The sequence below is a fragment of the Parasteatoda tepidariorum genome, chromosome 4 (genome assembly GCF_982258835.1).
Source record: "Parasteatoda tepidariorum strain Cologne lab strain chromosome 4, Ptep-v5.0, whole genome shotgun sequence".
Lineage (NCBI taxonomy): Eukaryota > Metazoa > Arthropoda > Arachnida > Araneae > Theridiidae > Parasteatoda > Parasteatoda tepidariorum.
In genome coordinates this window covers 75,978,825-76,004,854 of record NC_141758.1, presented here as the reverse complement: position 1 = coordinate 76,004,854, position 26,030 = coordinate 75,978,825, and the positions used below count along the sequence as shown (strand labels likewise).

At 26.9% G+C, this 26,030-nt stretch overlaps 1 protein-coding gene across 1 annotated transcript in view; it reads right to left on the bottom strand.

The window, feature by feature from the left end:
* The window catches only part of LOC107453436 (protein tolkin), a 249,397-nt gene extending 230,824 nt beyond the window's left edge, over nucleotides 1-18,573 (bottom strand). Inside the window, exon 1 of the mRNA XM_043049329.3 lies at nucleotides 18,162-18,573. The gene's annotated coding sequence lies outside the window, so the exon portion shown is untranslated. The remainder of the gene's footprint in view (nucleotides 1-18,161) is intronic.
* Between the last annotated feature and the right edge of the window lie 7,457 nt (nucleotides 18,574-26,030).

Here is a 26,030-nt window from a genome sequence, read left to right as displayed (position 1 = left end):
AACCAGTATTAACTCAACTTGTTCTCAAAGTTATGTAGAATACGACATCCATAAATCTTAAAAAGATTTACTAAACTGAGACAGATTACTGTTCTCAAAAGTTAAGTCATATTTCTCACTATAAAAGAACCCAGATCAAATCGCGGTAAAAAAGTATCGACACTCAGTGTGCCAGCATTTTTTACCATAAAACCCAATTTTTATTGTGCAACTTTAAGGAGCAAAACACATGATATACTGCAAGTTTTATGGTAATATTTACTGAGAAATCACTGAAGCCTGTAATCAAATGAGTATTAATGTAAAATATTTTATTAAAAATTTATTTTACGGATGCTGCACTCAGGATACCAGTAATTTTTATCGAAGTTTGATCAGGAATTTTCTACAGTGTGCATTCAAACGTCGTTACAACTTGTGTTCATTTAGATGGAATTTACTTTTATGCCTTTAAAAGAATTACTTGATTTACCAATAGTGCCATTCTCCAATGATAAATCCAATTCGACATTCACAAGTCCTACAAAAATTATGTAACTCAATAGTACGGTTTTTCACCAATGTTATAAGTCCCTTAAAGACTTAAAGAGAGAAGTCTTAATCTCTTTAAGTCTTTAAATGATTTATTTAACCTAATCGAGAGGTTTTGTTAAACGATACAGTTTACCAAACTCTATACTCTATTGCAAGTTAAGAAAACACCACTAACCCTATGGAGAGAGCCTGTTTGCATCTAAGTGTGCGCTAAATGGATGCCAAGCTCCAAGCGCGAACGAATATCAATATCGCCAACACTTGAAACTATATGGCATGGCCTTCTGTTTGCTTAGAAAAAATAGCACGAATTAAATTACTGTCCGAAAAGATTAATTTTGAAAGCACAATTATATAATTTGATACAGTGGCGTACGCAAGGGAGGGGTTTAGGGGTTTAAGCACTCCCCTTGAGCTCAGACAAAATGGCAAAAAAAATTTTTTTGTAGAAATTGTGCGACCTATTATTTTTTAAGACAGATATATATATATATATATATATATATATATATATATATATATATATAATAAGATATATATATATATATATATATATATATATATATATATATATATATATATATATATATATATATATATATATATATATATATATATATATATATATATATATATATATATATAATAAGATATATATATATATATATATATATATATATATATATATATATATATATATATATATATATATATATATATATATATATATATTGGCACAGAAATATCCGCTGAAATTAGTGATGTGACAGCATCTAGTACCAATGTAAGTTTTTCTGTTGTACAGAAATGTGATACTTCCGTTGAAGAAAACGTTTCCAGCATAACAAAATCTGATAAATGTGAAAGTGGCCTTCAAAGTGTTGCTTCCCACCCATATGACATTGAACTTTTTTTAGAAGATATTACATTATGTTCTTAAACTTAAAAAATCAAATCAAAATTTAACTAACCAATGTTATCTAAATAAAAAGTCAAAATTGTCTAGCTGTCTAAATTAAGGAAAGAATAGTGCTTTATTACAGACTCGAATTTCTTTTAGTAGTTTCCGAAAATTGTGAACACCCCCCTTGAAAAAATTCTGCGTACGCCACTGATTTGATAGCTAAATAAAACGGAACTATCTGTAGTCGTGGATGATTACTTAAATACCGCAATGGTTTTTTTCTTAACTTGCAACGGAGTATAACCCTTTTTGAGCTACCCCCTACAAATCGCACTAACACAAAGCGGTAGAAAGTTACAGTTAACGTTGTAAAACAAACGATTTTACAAAATCTTTCTAAAAATACCGTAATTTCCTCGGATTAAATACAGTATGCAAGATTTTCGGATGAAATATTTTTCTAAGCATCTTTAATTTTAAAAAAAACTAATACAAACTTTACATTCACATTTGTTTTAAGTATGATATAAACAGTAGTAATAATAGCAATTATTTGATTTAATTTAATTCCATAAAAACTGAAAATAGGCTAATAAGTAGTCATGTAGGCTTAAAACGAAATCATATTTTGTATTTTTGTTGTAAACAGCTTTTAACATCTATTACAAATTAAAAAAATATTTTAAGAAAATTGCAAACCAACATTCTTAAGCCCTGTTAAATACTTTTAATACATTTAAGAAGGAAAACGGCAACTAACTAAAATATTATAAAGAATAAAAAAATATTAAAGCTTTATTTATCGTAAATAAACTAAAACTATAATTTTAATTATTGTGGAATTCTTTTTAAATACAATTTAAATAACCTTATTAGTAATATGATCTTATATAAATTTCAAAATAAGATGCTTGTATTTTAAACCTAGTATTAATGATATTAAAAATACTTTCAAGGAAAAGAATATTTTTAAGAAAGAAGATAAACAGTTTATTATAAAATTAAAAAGAAAATAACTAGAAGTTTTCTAGAAAATGTTATTTTTTTATTTATCGTTGGTCAAATTGTTATTATTATTCAGGAAGTACTTTAGCTTATCATGTTTTTAGGATAATCTAAAAAAAGTTATATATTAAGCCCTTCTTCAATCAATATTTTTCTTACTTTTTATGATTCAAAAAATATTTTATCAGAAATATTTTAACAAAAAAATTTGATTTAAATTTATGCATGAATAATTTTGTTTTTACCGATAACTAAAAGCGATGCAATTTTATTTCTAACAGAAAATATTATAAAAGAAATTTCTTAGTAAAAAATATAAATATATTAAAACAAATTCTTAAGCTGAATTTTAAAAGAAGGAAATTGTTTGTCTCGATATTGATAATATTTTTGACAAAGAGAAAGTAATAATGCTTGCAGTTTCTAAGCTGCTTATTATATTAAATTTATCGTTAATTGATTTGAATATTTAAAATAATATGAAAAAATAACTAAATATGATAAAACTTTAATTTTAACAAAAGTAATTGTATTAATAGCTTTATAAAATTATTCCAAAAGCAACTTATTTCAAAAATATGAAAATAATTTTAATTCAAAACACACAAAAGAGTTTATAGATAGAGTAGTATCACAAAGGTATTTCAAGTATCACTCTCCAATCACGTTGCTTTTTTTTGTTAATAAGTATTTCCAAACACAAGTAATATTATATACATTATAAAAATTTAGAATTTACCACTGTTGAATTCGCGTTCGTCTAAGTCTTGCAGTAAAAAATTCGATTACTTTCCGACTAGCTACAGCACTAATATTTCATCTAAATTTCTGAGTTCGGAATAAATAAAAATTACAATCATTTTCAGATTACTCCAAGCAGAATTGCAATTAGAAATTAAAAAGAAACGGAACAAAATTAAAAGTTTAAGTTTTAAACTAAATTATGTGAAATATTTAGGTTTTCAACGTATTTAAAAAACAAGAACAAATCAGGTGGCCAAAAAATACCTGAGAATCTCAGTTCCTTTTTTAAACTTTCTCTTTCGTGTGAATAAAAATTATAATAAAATATAATGTGTTCTGCATTTTGAACATCCTAACCACACGGTAACACACAATTGTAATTCATTTGATCACAATTGTAATTCACTAAAGTAAACCTAAACAAATAGCTGCTAAACTTTCAATGATCTGTAAGAAGCTGTGTTAATTTACAGTCAGTAAAAGAATTCCTAAACTTCAATCACTGAAAAATAGTTGGAAAAAATCTTTCAGTCCACACAGCTTTTGGTGAAGCCAAGAATTTAGTGTTCCAGTTCGGAACAGTTTTGTCCCCAGCTACATATTACCACAGTGACAATAGAACTGATATCGGAAGATCAGTAATAAACCAAGTCATCTCTTTTTCAAACTGGCTCGGTAAACCACCTGAACGCAAAAAATTACCAACTGAATGGTTCGAATATCGTATATTTTGATTTTATTAACCAGATATATGTTTTTTTACCAGAAATGTCACTACCATACGATGCAAAACCTTACCAGGTTGTCTTCCTAGTGTAATAAGCAAGTAATCAGTGCTTAAAAAAGTTCAAAGTTATAGTTATGGCTATTTTAAGCGAATTCGAAAGAAAATTCTGTTAGAATTAACAAATTTTCTTAATATTCTTAATATTTCGTTTAAAATATTAAGAATTCTGAATATTTTTCCGAAAATATTAGCTTCAAATACTTATTCAACTGCGACTCAAAAAGACGATATTTATTTATTTATAGAAAAAAATCATCCTATGTAATAAAAAAAAAACTTTAAAATATTCTTTAAAAATACTCTTAGTTATGCATATCTTTCTAATAATTTCAATAATACTTCATTGAGAAATCATCACGTTTAAAACAATTATTTCACTGCGCGAAATATTGCACGTTATTAAATAACATAATTTAAATATTATTTTTATTATTTCTAACTTTAAGAGAAAATGTGCTTCAACATCGAAAGACAATACTTTTAATAAATACTATTTCTTTACAACATTTAACAAAGAACTCGCTTTTCCATCAATTACTTTTATCTTATGCAATAACAACTTATATCTTTATATTCAATATAACGGTTCAAAAGAGATTCATTTAGCAAAAATTAAAATAATTAGTTTTGAGAAACGATAAATAAATCATTCTATGTTGAGTTAAATTTACGCTATAATTCTATGTTTTAGTTAAAAGATTGTATTTTAGAAGATTATAAAAGCCTATTCACTTAAAACATAATTACACATTCGCACGTTTGATATTTTATCATTCTGTACACACTAGAGTAAAATTTCTTACAGAGTTTTCGTTAAGTAAATCTATTTTATAAATTTATGTAAAAATTTTGATAATTAATAAGATTTTTCAATATTTATTTGAAATGTCTATGTTAAAAATGCTAAGCATTTTGTGTAAATTTTCGGTATTTCGCTTTAAATATCCAGATTAAATTTTAATCATTAAAGAAATTTTAGTGACAAAATATTCCTTTTTTACTTTCGAATAATATTCACGATGCATTCAGTTATTTCAAATCTCATCTTAATACTGTGTTTTCTTCTTCTAAAAAGAAAGAAATAATTTTAATCGGATTAAGTTACAGTTAATAGAAGTGACGACTGAAACGCAAGTGACACTTTAAAAACATATATTTCTGTTTGAAGTATAGTTGAATCATGAATCGAAGTGAAGAGAATGGTTTTAACTCAAATAATGAAAGATTATAACTTACTAGGTAGATTGAGTAATAAATTAGATATTTAAAGAAAATAGTTCTGTTTCTTAAACTGTCATATTTCGTATATAAAAGGTTTACATGGCAAAATTGAATATGTTGAATTAAAAATTACAATGTCAATTATTTAAATTAATCTTATTTACTTAAATAAAGAGTTACGGAATATTCTTTAAAAATAATTGTTTAGGCAGGCAGTGTTATCAAAAATGCTATAAAAATGGCACTAAAGCAAACACATTTGTCAGTTTATTAAATAACAGAGCATTGAAGAAATAATCTTAAGATATTGGTTACATTTGTTTGATATTGGTAAATTGTAAGCATTTTAATATCAACGATTTATATTTAAGTTGAATTCGATTTTAAATTAAATTAACAGTGGTAAAAATGACCTGAATCTAATTTTCTTATCACATTTTTTTAGTATTTTTATAAGAGTTTACATTAGTTATAGGAGTTAATATTACAAACTATTCAGCTTGACAAACGTTTTGATAAAAACAAAAGTAAATCTGCAAATTTGTGTTATTCGAATTTTTTAATGCCTTATAAGACCTGCATGAGTCATAAAAAAAGAGTCCCCCTGCATATCAGTTTGTAAACTCATCAATAATAACCTGGATAGTTAAAGAAAAAAAAGCTTTATATTACTATTACATTATTTGATATCTTTCAACTATTTTCAAGCTACTAAAAATTACTGATTTATATATAATTTTAAGGATAATAAGGTGAAATAATGTTTATTTATTTCTTAAGTAAGAACTAGCATTATTCCACTCATCTCAAAACTTATTATATATTAATAGTTAATAATAAATGGTAAATAACGTTAAAATCGTTAATAGTGAAATCAAAGTTCGTAACTAAGAATCCTAAAAACATTCCTTATGTTCTTATAATTATAAATATTGTTATAATTTCCCGGAATTTAATTTTTTCAATGAAAAATTATTCAAATGCTAGTCTATTTTGGCTTTTGTGTTTTTTCATTTTTTTACCTACGATACCAACGATTCTTTTACTTTTACTCACGATAAATAATTAAAAGTTATAAAAATACATTCCGATATCCGATATACATATAAATATTTCTAAACGAATAGAGAACAATATAACACGCAATATATATTTTTAAAAAATTATAATCTATGAAATATTCTTAGTTGCGAACTAAGTATCGTATTAAGACTCGCAATTTTTTTACGAATAGTGAACACTTAAAAAGTTATAATCGATAGTAAATTTGTAACAATTCAAGTCCGAAACTAAGCCTCTGGATACAATCCATTATTTTAAAAAGTACTTCTTTACCTATTGACAGCAATGCCAACTCTTTATTTTTTGTGAATAAAGAACATGACGAATAAAACAATATCATGCACGATATGCTTTCGAAAGTTATTATCTATTAATTAATAATGATCGAAGTCGGAAACTTAGCATCCGAATCATTTTTAAAAGTATTTCCAATCAGAGAGCAATGCCAACCAGCTATTTTTTTGCGAATGCACTACAAAACAAATGGAGAACAATTCCATGCACGATATGCATTCAAAGGTCATAGTAAATCAATCACTTATAATGAAAATTGGAAACTGGACATCCCAATACATTTAGTTATTTTATTAAGTATTTCTAAACCAATTGAGTATTAACAAACACCTGAGAGAGAAAGAAATGTTTCAAAAGTATCAAATATTAATAGTCAAAAACGGAAAATGAACATTCCAATACAACTAGTTATTTTATTAAGTATTTCTATAACGAGTATAAACAAATACTTGAGAGAGAATGAAATGTTTCAAAAATATCAAATATTAATAGTCAAAAACGGAAAATGAACATTCCAATACAACTAGTTATTAAGAATTTCGATAACGAGTATTAACAAACACCTGAGAGGAAAGCAAATGTTTCAAAAATATCAAATATTAATAGTCAAAAACGGAAAATGAACATTCCAATACAACTAGTTATTAAGAATTTCTAAAACGAGTATTAACAAACACCTGAGAGGGAAGCAAATGTTTCAAAAATATCAAATATTAGTAGTCAAAAACGGAAAATAAACATTCCAATACAACGCATAATTCCCCGATATATCTCAAACTCCTCATCTTCTTTTAGCGTTGAAATAAGTAAACATTACAAACTTGGAGAACTCTTGACAACAAAGACGGGATCGTTGTTCAGCCCAGACAACCGACCCTCTGTTTTTTTTCATCCCTCTTTACCCTGCCTCAGACAGCTGTTTTCTAGAGTAAACGTCTTTAAAATAGATGACTTCGCTATAAGACACTTTACTCTCTTCATAGAAATTCACTTTACTGTTTTTTCAAGGAAATCGATACATTTATTTTTTTTTCTTTTTGTGAAAGTTTTATTTGGTTGCTATGAATTATTGCTTAATCTCAATAAAGTGATATTGATTGTTTTCGTTACTTTTTAAAGAATAATAATACGAGCTAAGAATAATACAGACAATCATCGTTGAATTATAAAATTGTATTTCAAAATAGATAATTTCGGTAAAAGACACTTTGCTCTCTTCATAGAAGTTCCCTTTACTATTTTTCAAAGTAACAGATAATTTATATTATAATCTTTCCTATTAATTATTGTTCATTCTATATAAATTGATAGAACTTGATTGTTTTTGTTACTTTTTAAAGAATACTACTACGAGCTAAGAATAATACTGATAATCGTTGTTGAATTATAAAACTGTATTTCAAATTGAAAACTTCGGTTAAAGACACTTTGCTCTCTTCATAGAAGTTCCCTTTACTGTTTTTCAAAGTAACACATAATTTATATTATAATTTTTCCTATTAATTATTGTTCATTCTATATAAATTGATAGATCTTGATTGTTTTCGTTACTTTTTAAGGAATATACTAATACGAGCTAAAAAATAATGCTGACAATCATTGTTGAATTATAAAATTGTATTTCAAAATATATAATTTCGGTAAAAGACACTTTGCTCTTCTCATAGAAGTTCCCTTTACTGTTTTTCAAAGTAACAGATAATTTATATTATAATTTTTCCTATTAATTACTGTTCAATCTATATAAATTGATAGATCTTGATTGATTTCGTTACTTTTTAAAGAATACGAATACGAGCTAAGAATAATACTGGTAATCGTTGTTGAATTATAAAATTTTATTTCAAATTGGTAAAAGACACTTCGGTAAAAGACACTATGCTCTCTTCATAGAAGTTCCCTTTACTGTTTTTCAAAGTAACAGATAATTTATTTTATAATTTTTTTTCTTATTAATTATTGTTCAATCTCTATAAATTGATACATTTCGATTGCATCCGTTACTTTTGAAAATATAACGCAAACAAGAAATAACGCTGACAACGCTGCTTTGAATTATGAAATCAAATTAATTTCAGTGTAAGACAATTTACTCATTTCATAGAAATTCATTTCACTGCTTTTCAAAAAATATTCTTTTTGGGAGAGTTTTATTTATTTGTCATAAATTATTGTTAAGTCCAAGTAAAGTGATAGATCTCGAGCGCGTTTGTTACTTTCGGAAAAAAACTATACAAGCTAAGAATAACACTGACAATTGGTCGTATTTCAATGAAGGATAAAACATTACAAATTCAGTTGACACATTCACTGCAAATAGGTGTTTTATGATTGAATTGTTTGTTTTATGAAGCTTTGTTTTACCATTGACAACTAGATTATGTTTTTCTTCCCACGGCATCATGTGTTTTTCAAAATTATGAAGTTTTCTTTCTCTTCCTTTCTTTGCTCTAAATCAAACTGTTTTTAGTTATGAATAATTTGTCTGAATATCTATGCAATTTTACAATTCGCAGAGCAAACCCACAATCAAAAAAATGAAAAATTGTATTTGTATAAAATATTAATTATCTCTTTATAATATTGCACATGATATACTTTAAATACCAAACCACTAAGATCGGCAATCGATGCAAATTGATCAGGCATATTGCAGGCAAATGGATCAGATACAAACACAGAAGACTGAATTAATGAAGAAGCTGTGCTTATTGAATACTTTAACCACCACACCGAATGTGTGGCTATTTACCAATGAAATAAATAAAAAAATATTGAAATATGTAAAAAAAGACCTGGATTGCTTGCTGCCGGCCTTTGTCTGTACTTTCATAGGGATTTTTTTACGATGTATAGTGAGCTGTTATGTAGTAGAAATGAGTCCTGCTATTATTCAGTTAAAATTCAAATTTTATCTAGTACGTAAATAGTTTTTTTTTTAAATAAAAAAATAAATAAATTAAAAATTTAGAAAAAACAGTGTATTAAATAGCAAATAACTCCAGAATTTTCCCCATTGTTATGAACATCAAGCACAAATTAGTAGATCTTAAAAGATATCTGGCTTTGCAATTTTACTTATCAAAAATGAATAAATGCTATATAATTATGCACTATAGGTAACTGTAATTCGTAAAAGTTTCAGGTTACAATGTTTTTCTAACTATTCCCTCATAGCTGTGTAGGATTTTAGGGATGATGCACCAAAAGTGCCGCTACTTTTTACCGTAATTTTATCCTTAATTATTTATAGTTTGGGCCCTTTCATACTAATTTTATTGTGATGTATCGTTTAATAAAAAATGCCTCCAAGTGAACATGAAGTGATTTCACCACATTTATGTTTGATTTCTTGGCCAAACTGCAGATTTCCACTGCAGATTTCTTGGCCAAAAAAGCCGCAAAGATTCTACAAATATCTTTTAAGCCAGTTCCTTTCCACACCGCGAAAAGGCTAATAAAAATCTCTCTGCGAACAACATTTGAAGCAAAACTCCAAGAAGCAAATAAAAATAAGGACTGGTTGGAAGGAATTAAAGATATTCCGACATGGCCAAGAGAAAAATCTGTGGCCCTTTTTCGCCTCGCCACTGGCCATGACTGTTTATCAAAACACCTGTATAAAATTAAAATCTTTTCAAGCCCCCTTTGTCCATTATGTAACCAACAAGAAGAAATGGACGCTAACCATCTAAGACATTGCCCTGCACTTCCTCCAGGGCCCTTGTGGGAACGATATTGGCGGGCGAGATGCATTATTACAGACCTATAGACTCTTTATTTTTGTAGCTCTTGTTTCCGTTTTTTGTTCTTTCTTTATATTGTTCTTGGCTACAAATTTGTCTTTCATGTCTGCCATTGGAAATAAAAAAAAATGTTTGAACTTAACGTACCTGCCACAACTGTCTTGGCTTAACGGTAACAATTGATGACTAGTAAGATCCGAAACAATCAAGTATAGGGCTGTGTATTGTTGCTGTAATTATTATTATTACTATTAGTAGTAAGTGGTCTTAAGGTGGTAGGGATCTAGATTGTCTTATATTGAATTTCAAATTAATTTCATATTCTTGATTTTGATAAGTAATTGACTTAGCAGTTTGATCTTTTATTACTTAATAGAAGTAAATTTGGTAACTAATTTTAAGAACTAATTCTTAGAAACTTCAAACTTGAGATAATTGCTATATAAATGCTTTCCACTTTTAAAGTTTATGTTGTAATACATTGTTTGGAATTTAATAACTTTAAATAAATATTTTTAGAGCAAAATTTTAATTATTAAATACATTTGGGATTTACCAATCTCTTAATTAATTAACTTTTTCCATAGTTACAAATATTGATTTACATTGAAATAAAAATACTAATATTTATAATAAATACTTAATTTAAATGAGATATTAACATCACAAAAATTAAAACTTTTAGGACACAAAATAATTTATATTAAACATTTTCAAACTAATATTATGATTTTCAACATATCATTATATTAAGAATGCGACAATTATAATTAAAATTCCATAATATATTTTATATTCATCCAAATTTTCTTATATCATTCTAAAAATATTTAAGAACAGAATATAAAAGCTTGAATATTTTTCACCATCTTAATGTACTTTCCTTCCCCATATTATTTTTCTTTTAACTTCATACCTTTGCGATACCAGACGCTATTTATTTATTGAATAGAATAATTTTCTTTACTCTACATCATCCAGCTCTAAATATGATTAATTGCTTTTGTATGACGTGAGTTTCCTCTAACCAAACTCTCATATTCAGATTGCTATTTTGACCTGATAAATACATATTTTGACCTCTTCTGTATAATTCAACTTTTAAAATAATTATTAATGAAATTTTTGTTGAAAATGGAATTTTTTAAGAGAAAATAAACTCTAAATAGATTTTGTATAAAAGTCAATAAAATTTATCTTCGGTAGTTATTAATTTATTTCTGGCATAGTTTATGCATGGTTAGCAGAAATATTATATTTATGTGAATTTAGATTAAATTGAACTTTTAATACTACACGGAGAAAAAATTGTGGTAAATTTCCGTAAGGCATCGTTAAGACAAATCCAATAAAAAAATTAAGTTAGCTTTATAAAATCAAAATATGTGGTATTTAAACCATCGATTCCTAATCGTTCGTATGATAACGGCTCACTGGAAATTCTGGTGTTAAAAATGATAGTTTTTTCTTATCAAAAATTTAGTAGAAAATACAAAATTTAAAGCAAGTTTAATCGAATAAATTGTTTCTATATCATGCTGTAAGATATCATGATAAAATCATCAAATTTTACCACATATTATAAAACCATGTTTTATTGTTTACCATAATCATTACCAAAGCACTTTGATAAAAATTACCGAGTTTTTTTCGGTTCCCATAGAGCCAGAAATATTACATTTTACCATATTCGGGTAATTATAACCACTTTTTTTTCGGTGTACAGGATGAGTTTTTCAGTTATATTTAACAGAATCATTTTTTTTTAAAATTTCTCTCATTTGTCAGCTTCTGTACTACAATGGCTTGAAAATACTGCAAATAATGCTATTAATAACTATATTAGAATACGAACTTTTTAATATTTAAGAAAACATAATAATTATCAAGAATATAAAGATTTTATATTTGAGAAGAAAACACCTATCACATACATTATATTTTAATATTTTAAGAGATTATGAAAACTAAGAATACTAAGTTTTCATATTGAATAAGACAATAACAATCTATTATAAAGAATATTATATTAAAATATTTTCAAAAATCATTTTGAGCAAGAATATATATAAAATTACCAAAATTTACCAAATTTTATCACATATTATAAATCAATATCTTATTGCTAATTTTACCAAAATAATTACCAAAGTACTTCGATAAAAATTACCAAGCTTTTTTGTGTTCTCGTAGAGTCAGAAACACGATTAATTTCACCATATTCTGAGAGTTTTTAAAATAATTGTTTTTCTTAGCTAACATTTTAAGAAGCTGCACACTGTACGAAAGATACTCAATGAAGTTCTGATCGCAACTTTCTGCATAAGTTCGTACATTCGTACTGTGCAAATTGCTTAAATGTGTTAAGCCTACAGTAGGTAAGTGAGCTTTGAAGACTAGTATTTACGAATTAAGCTGTCCTGATTTGAATTATTTTTCAAGGCATTATTCACAAAGATCATACTTAAATTATTAATTGCACTTAAATATACTATAAACAAATCGAATTTTGTAAATCAGTATTAATTATATTTTACTTTCATTATTCCAAGTTCAAGTTTAGGGACACTGTTATATTTAAGTATAAGCTTGACACACTGTTAATAATATCTGTATATCCTTTGATGTTTACGACACTTACCTAAAATATTTTATTATAGTATTCTATATTTTTATTACTGTTATATTTAAATATAAGTTTGCAACTCTGTTTAAAATGCATGTTTATCCTTTGATGCTTACGACATCTATTACAGTACTACCTAAAATATTTTTCTCTCCTTTGATGTGAATGTAAAAGCTGTTACAAAAGAGGTCGAAATAAGCTCTTCCTTTTCAAAATACTTATAAGCAAAACAACTTGTATTATTTTGCGTACAATAAACATTTCTAAGTACGAAAGTTGCGTAAAATTTCAGTGAAGGCAACGCATTCCAACTCTTAGGAACACCAATAATAACAGATCGAAATTCACCTATTTCCTTCTATAATAAAAATATATCAAATTGCACTTGCGTAAAAGCTAGCTTGGAAATCAACTTCGTGATACAGACGGAAAGAGAGAAAGTAAATAAGACGTAATCGAGGTAGAAACTTTCCGATAACAGCGACAAACGGCGAAGATGGAGGTATTGATAAAATATTTTTAATTTAAATGTTTTCGAAATCTCGTGAAATTTTGCGAAATACGATTCGCAATATAGAATTTAATTAAATTCAGATAAATATTTTCAATTTTGCAGGAATGTTTTCGAATTCGTTATCGGCGTTTTTCTTTTTTTTTCTCGTTTCTTTTTCCAATTTCATAAACTATTTCTTATCATTAATACCAAATCGTCATCTGACCTCCCATCTAAATTGTGGAAAATTTTTTTAAAAAAAAACAAGAAAAAAAAAGAAGCGGAAAAGAATAAAACACAGACCACCCTAAATAACTTTTAATCTAATGATCGGATCTTGACGTTCTAGAACTCAATTTCAATGGTTTAAGGGTGTGACTTTAAAAATGCTAATCAATAAGTGCAGACGATCAAACACAAAAAACGTACCTTCTCCGAATAAACATCCTTTTTTTTTCGGTGTTCTCAGATTTCTGACCTCCAAAATATAGCGGGGAGCCGCAATCTGGGAAATGTGGTCCCTATAGTTTATTCAGGAGAGCAATTCCAAGTTTAGGTCCCTAAATATTAATTTTTCTTTCTGCGTATTTCGTTATATCAGGAGAACTTTTTAAGCGAATTAGAAAAGTTTTTGAATACAATTATAAAATTCGTTTCTCCAAAAATAATTCCATGCAAAAAAATAACATTTAGTGAATCTTTTTATTATCTTATTTAATAATGGTCAAAAAAATTTTGAACAGTAAGGTATACAATTTTTTGCATCATTTTAAAGCATATAATTTTGCATGACAAAATAGAAAATTCGCGTAAAATCTGCCAAATAGCTCCCGAGAAATTGAATTTCAAAAAAGCCAGATATTTAAAATTAGATTTCTCATTAACTATTAGACCGATTCTGTTCAAATTTCGCATTTTGTTATGTAAAATTACATACTCTAAAATTACGTAAAAAAAATTTATGTCTTTCAAGATATAATGAAAGATTTCCAAGATATAACGAAATACGCAAAAAATAAAATTAACATTAAAGGTTCCAAACTTTTGAACACTCTCTTGACCAACAGACCAAAGGCCAAATCAAAACATGTGATCTCAATAGACCAATAGATAAATTTAATTAAATATTTATTATTTTAGGTTGAATAGTTCCTGAGAAATCAAATTTTAACTCTACAACTTTCTCAAAATTCGATTTCTCAGGAACTAATCGACCAATTTTGCTCAAATTATGTATTTTACCGTGTAAAATTACCTACTTTAAGAAGATGCAAAAAATATATACTTTACAACTCAAAATTATTTCAAATATTATTAAAAAAATAATAAAAAATACTAATTATTTTTAAAATTTATCTTTTGCGTGGAATTATTTTTGGACAAACAAAGTTTATAATTGTGTGCAAATTTTTTTTAATTAGCTTGAAAAGTTCTCGTGATATGGCGAAACACACAAAAAGTAAAATTAACATTAAAGGATCTGAACTTTATATCGCTCTCCTGACAAAACAATGGGGTCCATATTTCCCAGATTGCGGCTACGCCCTGTATTTTGGGTGTCAGAAATCCGAATCCGTCGGAAAAAGAAGTATGTTTACTCAGCGAAAGTACGTTTTTGTGTCTGATTTTGTAACTTAAAATATTTTCTGTTTTTATTAACGCATTTGAGGTCACCCCTTTGAGCCCTTAAGATTGAGTCCTAGATCGTAAATTGAAACAATCAAATTTATTTTTAATTAAAGAAATTAATTTAGTTTTTAAAATTTTTTATCGAATATTTACAAATTGCACTAAGTATAAAGTCCAATTTTATAGCTATCCCACTAGAACGAATACAAAGAAAAAATATATAATTCTGTAGATTTGAAAAACGCATAGTTTCTTTTCCTTTTTATTTTTATTTTCATGAAGCTCGCAACAGATAAAATTATTGTAAAATTACTACATTATTCTGAAGAATAAAATTCAAGAAGTGCTAAATAAACTTAACATAATAATTAAATTACTCATATCACCTTACGTTTAATTAATAAATCAAATTTGTGAAAAGAATTCTAGTAACAGGACAGATGATGGCGTTTAATCAATCTAAAGTGAGCTTAAACTGTTACTGCATAATAATTCCTTTCCCCTAAATTAAGCAATATAGAGAGATGAAAAGCATGTTTTGAAAAGAAAAAGATGTTCTTCAAATCATCCATTTTCTTGAGAGGATCGTTAGCTAAATTTATCGAGGTAATAAATAATATTGTGCGTTGAAACAAGTTATAAATATTCATGCTTTGCTCACCGTAATTTTGTTTTGTTTGCTAAAGCTGGCAAAGGAATTTAATGCTTACAATTTGTAAGATGAATGCTCTACTGAAACTTCAAAAATAAATAAATAGTTAAAACGACATAATTTATAGGAGACTATGTTTTGTTTTAAATTCGCGCAAACGATATTTTAATCATAATTTAAATTTTTGCAAACGATATTTTAATTATAATATAAATTTTAGTAAGGAGCATTCATGTGAATTAAATTGCTGTTTTCTGACGAATTATTAAGATAGGAATAATTTTAAAGGAGATGTTTTGATTTATGATGCTTTTAAGCATGCTGAAATAATGGGACGAATAATAAAATCTTTTCAAAAGAACAATAGTGCATACTGATGAGAAGAAAGCAGTAACTTTGTAATTGTTTAGACACATATGCTAAGTAATATTCTAAAAGTACTCAAAATTCTATACTTAAAAACACTTAAGTTTAGAATAGTAACTGATGAGCCTGACGAAAATGGTTATTTTTAATGAGAAACGATGTTTTATAAAAAGTTTCCTGCTGTTGTTGGCAACATGTATTTTCAATGCTATCGTATTTAACCTCACTTTAATGTCTCGTAGCACTTTTTCCCACAGTGCTTTTGATAAATCTTGAAAATGATAATTAAAAATGCAAATAAAAGATTTATCATAAAGCTAATTTGTTGTCATCTATATGTAAAGATTGACGCTATTCTGTTTTTTTGCGATGGCGTGTGTTAAATTTTGGTTTCAATTTTCTAACAATTTTCCAAACAATAAAAAAGCAGAGTTCTTTCGAGTGCCTTAACTTTTAAAAATGAAGATAAACTTTTTACAAAACGAAACTTTTTTTTAAATCAGAAATTTATCAACTCAGTTTAACATCGGATCATAGAATTTATTTAAAAGATGAACATCCCATAATTTGCATAGACTTTTAATATAAAATGGTACGACTTGTACAATTAATTATTAGAAAGAAACGGGCGTATTCGCTCTGCCATATTAAAAATACAGTATAATAATGCCACATATGTTATTAACATTAATATTTTTCAAAGTTATATTTGAATAATTTTTCTGGAATTTTTTAGAAAACTGAAATGAAAAGTGCAAAATTACTGTGCAAACTTCAATAGCACTCTTTAAGTTTTTAATTTTAACTTTTCTTGCGATATTTAAGTAAACGAATCTTTATTTTTATATAACGTAAAGCAAATTCACATGTATTTCGCCACCATCCAGCAAATTTACATCATATTTCATAGGGGGGGGGTCAAAAAATGAGGGGGGTCCCCTCTCAAATTGTCAAAAAATAATTCAATCATCATAACTCACATATGTAAATAGTAACCAAGGCATGGAAATACTGTTGTAGAACAACGTTCTTCTCATAAAGTAACTCAATATGCTGTGTCAAAAGTTTTTTTGAAGTATAAAATACAGCACACAGGATCAGTTTAACCATTTTTTTAATAAAATAATATACATTAAGTCAATTTTTGTAAAAACTTATTCTACAGTAATAATTAATATGATATAGGCACTTCAATGTGTGATCGTTATTCTTTCAGAATTTATCACAATTCTTTTTAGAAATATTAATTCTACAACAACTCTCTTTACTGAAAAATATTTTTACCAGATAGAACGTTTTTAAATTTATTTTATTGCCTCAGTTTTAATTTTTTTTTGTCCAAAAATACGCATAATCCACATAAAATTTTAGTGTAGAAATCGTTCCTTTCTCAAAAAAATTTCTTTAAGATTATTCTTTTGTATTATTATTAAGCTTTCATACTACATTATTAAAGGTTTTTATTCTAAGGAAACTTATTTACATGGAAAAAAAATAATCACAATAATAACATTTTTAGGTCTTAAAAATAAGAAATCTAAAATTATATTTACCCAAATAAAGCATCAATAATAAATATCTTCTGAAAGAAGTTTTTAGGAAGAAAAAAACATTTATAAAATCTTTTAGTTCCAGTTCCGCTCTTACAATAGATTTCTGCGAGAATTCCTGGAATGTTTAGGTTTCGTTATTTTCTTTCAAACAGCTTTTTCTTAAATGAACATTTTTAAAAATTTTGACTCATCGTAAAATGCAATTTGAATAATAAAATATTTCATATCTACGTATTAAATTCAGAATAAAAAAATCAAGGCAATTAAATTAAACGTTATATAAAACATTTTCTCAATTTCAGTTCGTAATAAAAAATAATAATCTGTTATATTTCATTTTAATTTAGAGAGTTTTCCTAAATTTTATGCAGTTACCGCGCATTAAAAATTTCTTAATTAGTTATTTTATAACATTTTGGAATGAAATAAAAATAAACTTGAATAAACTAAACTTCATTTAACCATGCTGTTCAGCGGATGAAGATATTAAAAAAGAGTTATAAATAAAAAGAGAAGGATGGCACATGACAAAGGAAATTTCTTACCTCCGTAATTAACACTTTAGCAGCTCCTCATAAGACAAAACTTATCGTTGCGGAAGGGGAAGCGGAACTTGGAATAACGACCTTAACTTTATTTTGTTTATTCTTTTTTATCATAGAGGAGAAAATAAATAAATTATCAGTACTAAAAATAGAATTTTAAACTTGATTATCACTTGAAAAAAGAACAATTAAAATCAGTTTAAATAAAACAAAAAATTCGAAAACTAATTCCAAACGAAACTAAGAACAGTCAGGAAACGCACATCACAACTCGGACCACCACTCAGCAGACGATACTTTCTCTCCCTTGCGTGCGATCGCTACTGGAAGACTGGCTCTGCTTCGACTTCTACGCTCCAAAGTGGCAACAGTGATTCTGTGACGTCATCCATAGAGAGGGAACAGCGAGAGCAGAGAATGGACACTCCGTTGAGATGGATATGCATAGTTTTTGTTATTTATATTTTTTGCCGCCCCACAGTCTTCCCCTGGGGGGTCGGACCATAATGGAAGTTGCAGACGAATATCTACTTATTAAATAAAGTGATTAGGATGATGTCATCTCTGGGTGGAATAAATATTTTTCCGTTCCACCATATTCTGCGTGTTTTAGAACAGAAACAAATAATAAAAATTCTGAAAGGGATGATAAAGGTTTGCCGTCCCGATAAAAGTGGAAGTGGAACCCCAGTGGAACAATTTTTCTAACTCAGAATAAATTGATGTGTCACTTTTTAAAATAATGGTTTGGTCAAGCAAATAGGATTTTCATTGGGAAATCCATTTATTGTGTTTGCTTCTAAAGTGGCTTAAGGTTAAAGAGATTTATTTCGGAACAATCTCTTTCAAAGAAAAGTTAATTTTTCTTGTTTGAAACTTTTGTAGCTATTAAATAAATGAAAAAAAAAGTTGAGGAAAAAATCTATGACTTCTTTATGATAAAATTACGTTCACGTATAAAATTGATATCTCATTTCAGTGTTTATTGTTCGTTTGATTATGTTTAATAAATTTATTTATGTGATTTTTGTCTTTAAAAAAAGTTTTTATTACTAATCTAAAGGACACCATTAAACAGAAAAATTCAACTACACCCACTTTTAATCTAAATCTCAGATCATCGTATTTTAGAAAATACATGAAATTTATTTTTCTAAAAAAAGAAAGGACAGATTCGATCTTTTTTTTACAAAAAAAATTCTAATTTAACTATGTTCTAATCTGCAACATATTTAATTTAAATATTTCAATTAAAATGACAATAATAATTTTAAAAAACAGAAGAATATGAAATAGTGTAAGAAAATTGCAGTTTCTTAAACTAACTCCATTTAAGCTAAAATTTTTCTCAACACTATCGTCACTAAAATGTTTGAAAAAGTTACTGTAGTAAGTATTATGCAACCACAAGTTGGCGGGTGGGAAGTGAGCCTCAAGCGAACCGGAAGAGTTTATTCCAGCGATTTAAGGAAAGAAGGCAAAGATAGTCGAAGCAAAAGAGAAGCTGTGAATCAGGGAGCATAGACAACTTATTTAGTGCATCACAAATCTAAGTTTTTTAACGAGCGTTTTATCGTAATTAACCAAAGAATCGGAATGATATGCCATTATGAAATTTTTGCCAAAAGAAATACGCTCATATTTTGAGCCCATTAGAAGTGAACTTCTCCGTTAAGCTTTCCCACCAACTTGTACTGGTTTAATAATAACAAACAGGTTAAGCCATAAAACACAATTATTTATTATCGAAACCACAAAACAATATTAGAACATTTAATTTAGAATAAAAGGACAATTAGTTGAATTGAATCTCACGATTGATTCAAAATAATCTCAAACCTTTTCGTTTAAAATATTAAATAAAATTTAGTGAGATAAATTATTTTTTAATTTTATTCAACAAATAAAGTTAGATATTGCAGCAAATAAATTCTGATGTTCTAAAAATTAATTAATTATATTAACTTGTTGAAAAAATATAATTCTGGAAAAAGAACACTAATATACTTTTTTTTCTAGGCACTTCTGCACAATTTCAAAATATAGAAAATGGATGTGATTTCTTGAAATGTCTTAATATGAAACGACTTTGAGTAATATATAAAAGAACAAAACACAACACTAGATAATGAAATGGTATGTTTTGGTCAAATTTAAGTCAAAAAATGAGCCATTATTAGTAAAATTTTAAAACATTTCTTTGCAAACTGGTTTTAAGATTTCTTTTACTTATTTAAATAAAATTTCAGTTGATATACACACAAAAGAATGTATTTAATTTTAATTACGCACAAGAATATTATTTATTTTAATGCTACACAAGAATTTAAGTTTATTTGTATTTCTAACAAATCAGATAGAAAGAAAGGGTGTCCCAAAATTTACAAGTTAAATTGAAAATTCATTAATTTAATGATGGCAACCGAAAAACAATTCGGTTTGACAGCATTACACGAAAGAACAACGAGTTTTCATTGTTGAACAATATTTCAAAAATAATGAAAGTTCAGTTGCTACAGTACACAAATTTCGTACAAAATATGATCAAACTATGACGTGAATTATTGAAAAATTTACGGAGACTGGATCAATTGAGGAAACTAAACATACTGGCTGCCCAATACATGGATGTTTCAATATGTTTCCAACGTGTATTGAACAACATGTGGTTTCAACAGGACGGTGCAATATGCCATACAGCTGGGGAATAAATCCAATTATTGCATGAGACGTTTCCCTGTCATCTATTCTCTTTTTCTGGCTATCAGAATTGACCTTCTAGAACAGGAGTTTCCAACTTACATGAGGCCGGGGACCACAATTAAAAGCGCAAATCAATTGGCGGGCAGCAACTTTATCAAAATTTTATGTAGGACTCTTTTATGTTTGAAGGAACATTAAATATTACTGTTAGATTTTTACCAAGTTGTACAAAACAAAAGTATTGAATTACAAATTAAAATAAGAAATAGATTTTTTAAAATATTTAATTGTTATTAATAATATTTTTAAAAATGTTAAATAAATAATAAAAATGTGGGCTACAATAACTTTAATGTGCACCTATGTATTAAACAATTAATGTGCAACAGAATTCTAATCTATTATTAATCTATTGCTAATCTATTGTGAATATCTAATTGTTAAGGTATAAAACTTCAAAAAAGTTTGTATTAAAACTTACATAGTTGCACACAAAATATTCAATGAGAAAATTGAGGTTTGTCTGCTGCAACCACCAGAGAATAGATATTTACATTTTAAATTTAAAATTTACAAATGTGTGTGTAAATATTTCCTTCCAAAATGAGTGGTTTCAAAAAGTTAAATCGGAGAATTTCTTCGAGAAAATTTCTGATCCGCACATGCTAAATTATATTCACAAAATACAAAAAATGAAATAAAGAAGAACAACATATACGATTATTTTTGTATTTGAATAAATATTTTCTTGGATGAAAAACCTGAGAAATAAATTTTTTTGCACCGCTGGTATTTTAAATTTCACAGAAACGAAGAAATTAGGCTTTTATTAACGAGAAAGGTATTTTAAGCCATATAGTTTTTTTACGAAAACTAACCGTAAAAAATGACAACTAATATATTTTAGTTCGCGGGCCACAAAAAAAGGTTTCGTGGGCCGGACGTGGCCCTCGGGCCGCCAGTTGGTAATCACTATTCTAGAACATCTGACTTTACACTTTTCGATTTCTTTCTATGGGGTTATTTGAAGTCAAAGATTTATGTCAACAAGTCCTCGTCTATTGAAATAAGAGATTCAAAGAAGCATTAACAAAATTCAGATGCATTTATGCAAAATGGTAATGAAAAATTTCGATGAAAAAAGTGCTTCGTGTCAGCAAAGCCAGGATCTCATTTGCCCAATATACTATTTTATACATAACTATGTACTTTATGCTATGTATGTTATATGCCTTGGCCAAAGAATACCTAAGGAGGCCTTTTCATTTCAATTCCAACCTTCAGTAAGGATAGGTTCGAATAGGGACGAAAAATATAGCACCTCCAAAACTATGCTATGTACTGCATGTTGCTATTAAAAATATGCCATAAGTTGAAAATAAAAATAAAAACTGTATTTTCAATTTAGTTCAAATCCTGTATAAATTTCATGTTCTCACGCATTATATACCTAATCCTTTAACAGGGGCTGAATCATTTTCTTATTACCCCGAAATTAAATCATATTAGATATTTTCACAAATAAAAGAAATGAATGAATTAGTTTTATTTGTTTCCTTTAATTAAATAAACTTCAGAAATAAACATGATTAAACACTTGAATGAGTAATATGTTTATTTCATTATAAATTACACTAAATTAATTAGTTCAAAACAGAAATTGCATGATGCATTTGATAATACAAATGTTTTCATCAATTTAAATATTTTCATGAATTAAGCATTCAAATAAAATTTCAATTCATTAGGGATGGAATATTTTAAATGTTTTTTTTCTTCTTAACAACAGAAGTTTCAAGGAAAAAACTTTCTTTTGTCGAAGTTTTGACTATATAATGTTATTCAGGATGATGAAAAATTTAACGTCTAGACGAGAAGGCTGATATTTTAAGCTGTTATTTCTAAATAAAGGGGAACAACCTTTGAATATTTTTATTTACTATTGTAGGTTTATTTGTTTGCAGGAAACTAAAACAAAACATTTTTGTATTAATATAATTCTGGTTTCTAACCACAGCTTAATTAGTATGGTAGCTTAAACAATTGTGTGAAAATAAATTTTTAGTTAAAATTTAAGTATTGAGTAAACTTTGGTATCTAGTAAAAATTTTGGCAAATGAACAAATCACTGGAAAAAAAACTTACATATAGCAAAATAATTAAATTAAAAAGATTTTTAAAAAAATTCTATCTCTATAAGGGAACTGATTTTTAACATATAATTGGTTCACAAATAAAAATGCATCACCTCTTCTGAAGAAAAGCTGAGAAAAAAAGTATGGTCAAAACTACCAGAATATTGAAAAATTTACCATGTTTCTGAATAAATGCGAATACCAAAAATCTCGGTAATTTTTACTGAAGTGTTTTGGTAATGATTTCAGTAAAATTGGCGATAAAATATTGTTTTTAACCCACTGATTGTTTAAAAATGGTCAAAATTGGTTGAATGTTTTTCCCCTATACACTATTTTCCTATCAAATAATATGGAAGAACCGGTTTTGCTATGCGAAGGAGACTGCAGTTTATATTGTGTTTTTTTACAGGTAGAACCACCAGTGGATCAATATGTGATAAAATTAGATATATGTGGTAAAATTTGGTAATTTTATCAAGATATCTTAGAGAATGGCATAAAACTATTTTCTCTGTTAAATTTACTTTTTAGTTTCATATTTTTTACTAAACATGTAGTAATAATAACTCTCATATTAAAAACCAAAATTTACAGTTAACCATCTTCGTGTGAAAGAAAAAATTATGAAATTAATTGTATAAATACTGTATGTTTCAGTTTTATACACTAACGATCGGATTGGATCAAAATCATAATCAAGCTTTTTTTTTTTTTTTTTTTTTTTTTTTTTTTAACCAAAAATGCTATTACTATAGATTACTTTAATTTTACCAGATTTTTTTCTCCGTGTGCCAATAAATTAACACGCTCATTGACAATTTAGTGAATTTGGAAAAATCACTTTTCAAATGTATAGAAACATCAGGAATTGATTTACAAAACCTCTTTTTACTACCAAAACTACTTTAGTACTTGTTAGAATGGTGTAAGTTCAACGGACAACTGAGCATAATATACTCTTAAACCTGAGAATCTGATTCCAAATCTGCATCACTTAAAATTTGGTTTCAAAACTTCACCTAACATACTGCTGCAATTGTCACTGTTACCATTTTAATTGCAATTGTTTACATACTAGTGCAATTGAATATACTGTTATTCATGCATGTTTGTAGTAAAAAGAAAATGTAATATTTTCTAATATAAAGAAACGCAAACTATTAAAATTGTACATTATTAATACAATTTTCTAACGGGTTGAACCACAATATGGTTCGATTTTACTGCAACCTTAATATGATTCCAAAATGAACAATATTATTGCACTTCTTAAAATAGATTACACGTAACTATGGTTTGAAATGAATAGAAATATGGTTCAAATTTGCATACTATTAACCCTTTGACGCAGATTGGACACCGGTGCCTCTTTATTTATATATTTTTTTCTCACACTCTAGTTTCGAGCAAAAATCAATTTTGGTATTTTTTAATTGTTAAAAACAGTCTAACAGTCTAATAGTTTTTTGCAAAAAAAGCAAAAGGGAAAAATCATTTTTTGGAAAATTCACCATTCATGGACCTAATCTGTAGATAAGCTTTATATTGTTCTGCCATGATAATTGAGAAGTCATATTATATGTTATGTGAGTGAGAGGGTTAAAATTAGTTAAATGTTTCTAGAGCAAAATATGGCAACATCCGAAATTAAAATAAAAATGACTCATGGCTACTAATTCTGAATTTTACCACTTTTAACCCTTTAACGCACATGAGACACTAAGGTCCATGTAATGTATTTCTTTCTGAAGCTCCAATTTGAAGCAAAAATATATTTTGGTATTTTTTAAATATAAAATATAGTCTAATAATTACTAACTAAAATCTATGTGATAATCAGAGCTGCATTTGTACTAAAATATAAAACTCGAAAAAGTAGTTTGAAAAAAAACTTTTTTTTCTTTTCTATTCAAAAATTTATCAAAATCTGATTTTATAAATTAAAGAAATTCCAATAATGAATAACTGTTTAAATAACTGTAAGAAAGTGCAAACTTGAAACATTATTGTTTTGAATCTAAGCCATGTTTGGAAGAGTTTACAGTTAACGTAGAAAAATATACCGATGTCTTATGTTATATTTCATAACCATAAAAAATTAAATTGTTTAAGATAATATTTTTCCCTTATTTTATCCTAAATTAATACAAAATAAGGAAAAAAAGTATTAAAATATGTTTAGCAAAAATTTTGCGTCAAAGGGTTAAGAATGTAGCTAATTTGCACCATATCTTGCTTCAAGGGACCGGCATTAGGGTTTATAATTGAACCAATTTTTCTAAGTTTTTAATGAAACAGCATTAGAGAAAAGATTTCGGTGCAATAATTTTTAAACTTTATATTTTTAAATTGCAGTATCAGCAAAAGAAACAGGAATTGTTGTAACGTTTGCAACTATAAACATCTGTAAACATTTAACCATAAAAGTTAGTTAAAAGATTAGATTTTTTTGCACAGTTACAACCACAATGAAGGTAGGGGACATAATTCTCTAAAAACGTTTATTTTTAAGAGATCAACAATTTTTAAAAAAAATTATTTTATAAGTGTTTTCTTTCGGCATTTTTTTTTGTTTTTTTTTTTTTTGTTTGTTAAACTCTGAAATCATTTTTACAAAGGTATTTTTTATAATTTTTGGAATAAACAAGTTTATGATGATTATTTAATTTTCGAAACTCTTGAAAAAATTTCCAAAAAACACTGTCCTTTTATACTAAACTATAAATAAAATCTCAGAAATACTCTCAATTTGTAAATTTTCAATTCATTGGAATAAGTTAGAAAGCGTTCAGGCTTGGATATTTTATCATTATATTATTTTTCAAAGTGCTTTGATAAAGAAAAATATATATATATAAGTTCGAGAATATTGAGCTATAGTCAATAACATTGAGTATGAGTATTGCTTGTATTTTCTTCAGTTAAAAGAGTTTCTCAGTCAAATGAAAGCTGATCGAATCTTTCCAAACCTTTAAATGCTTTGCAAATAAAGTATAAACCGGTTTTAAAAACGTGCAAACATACTACG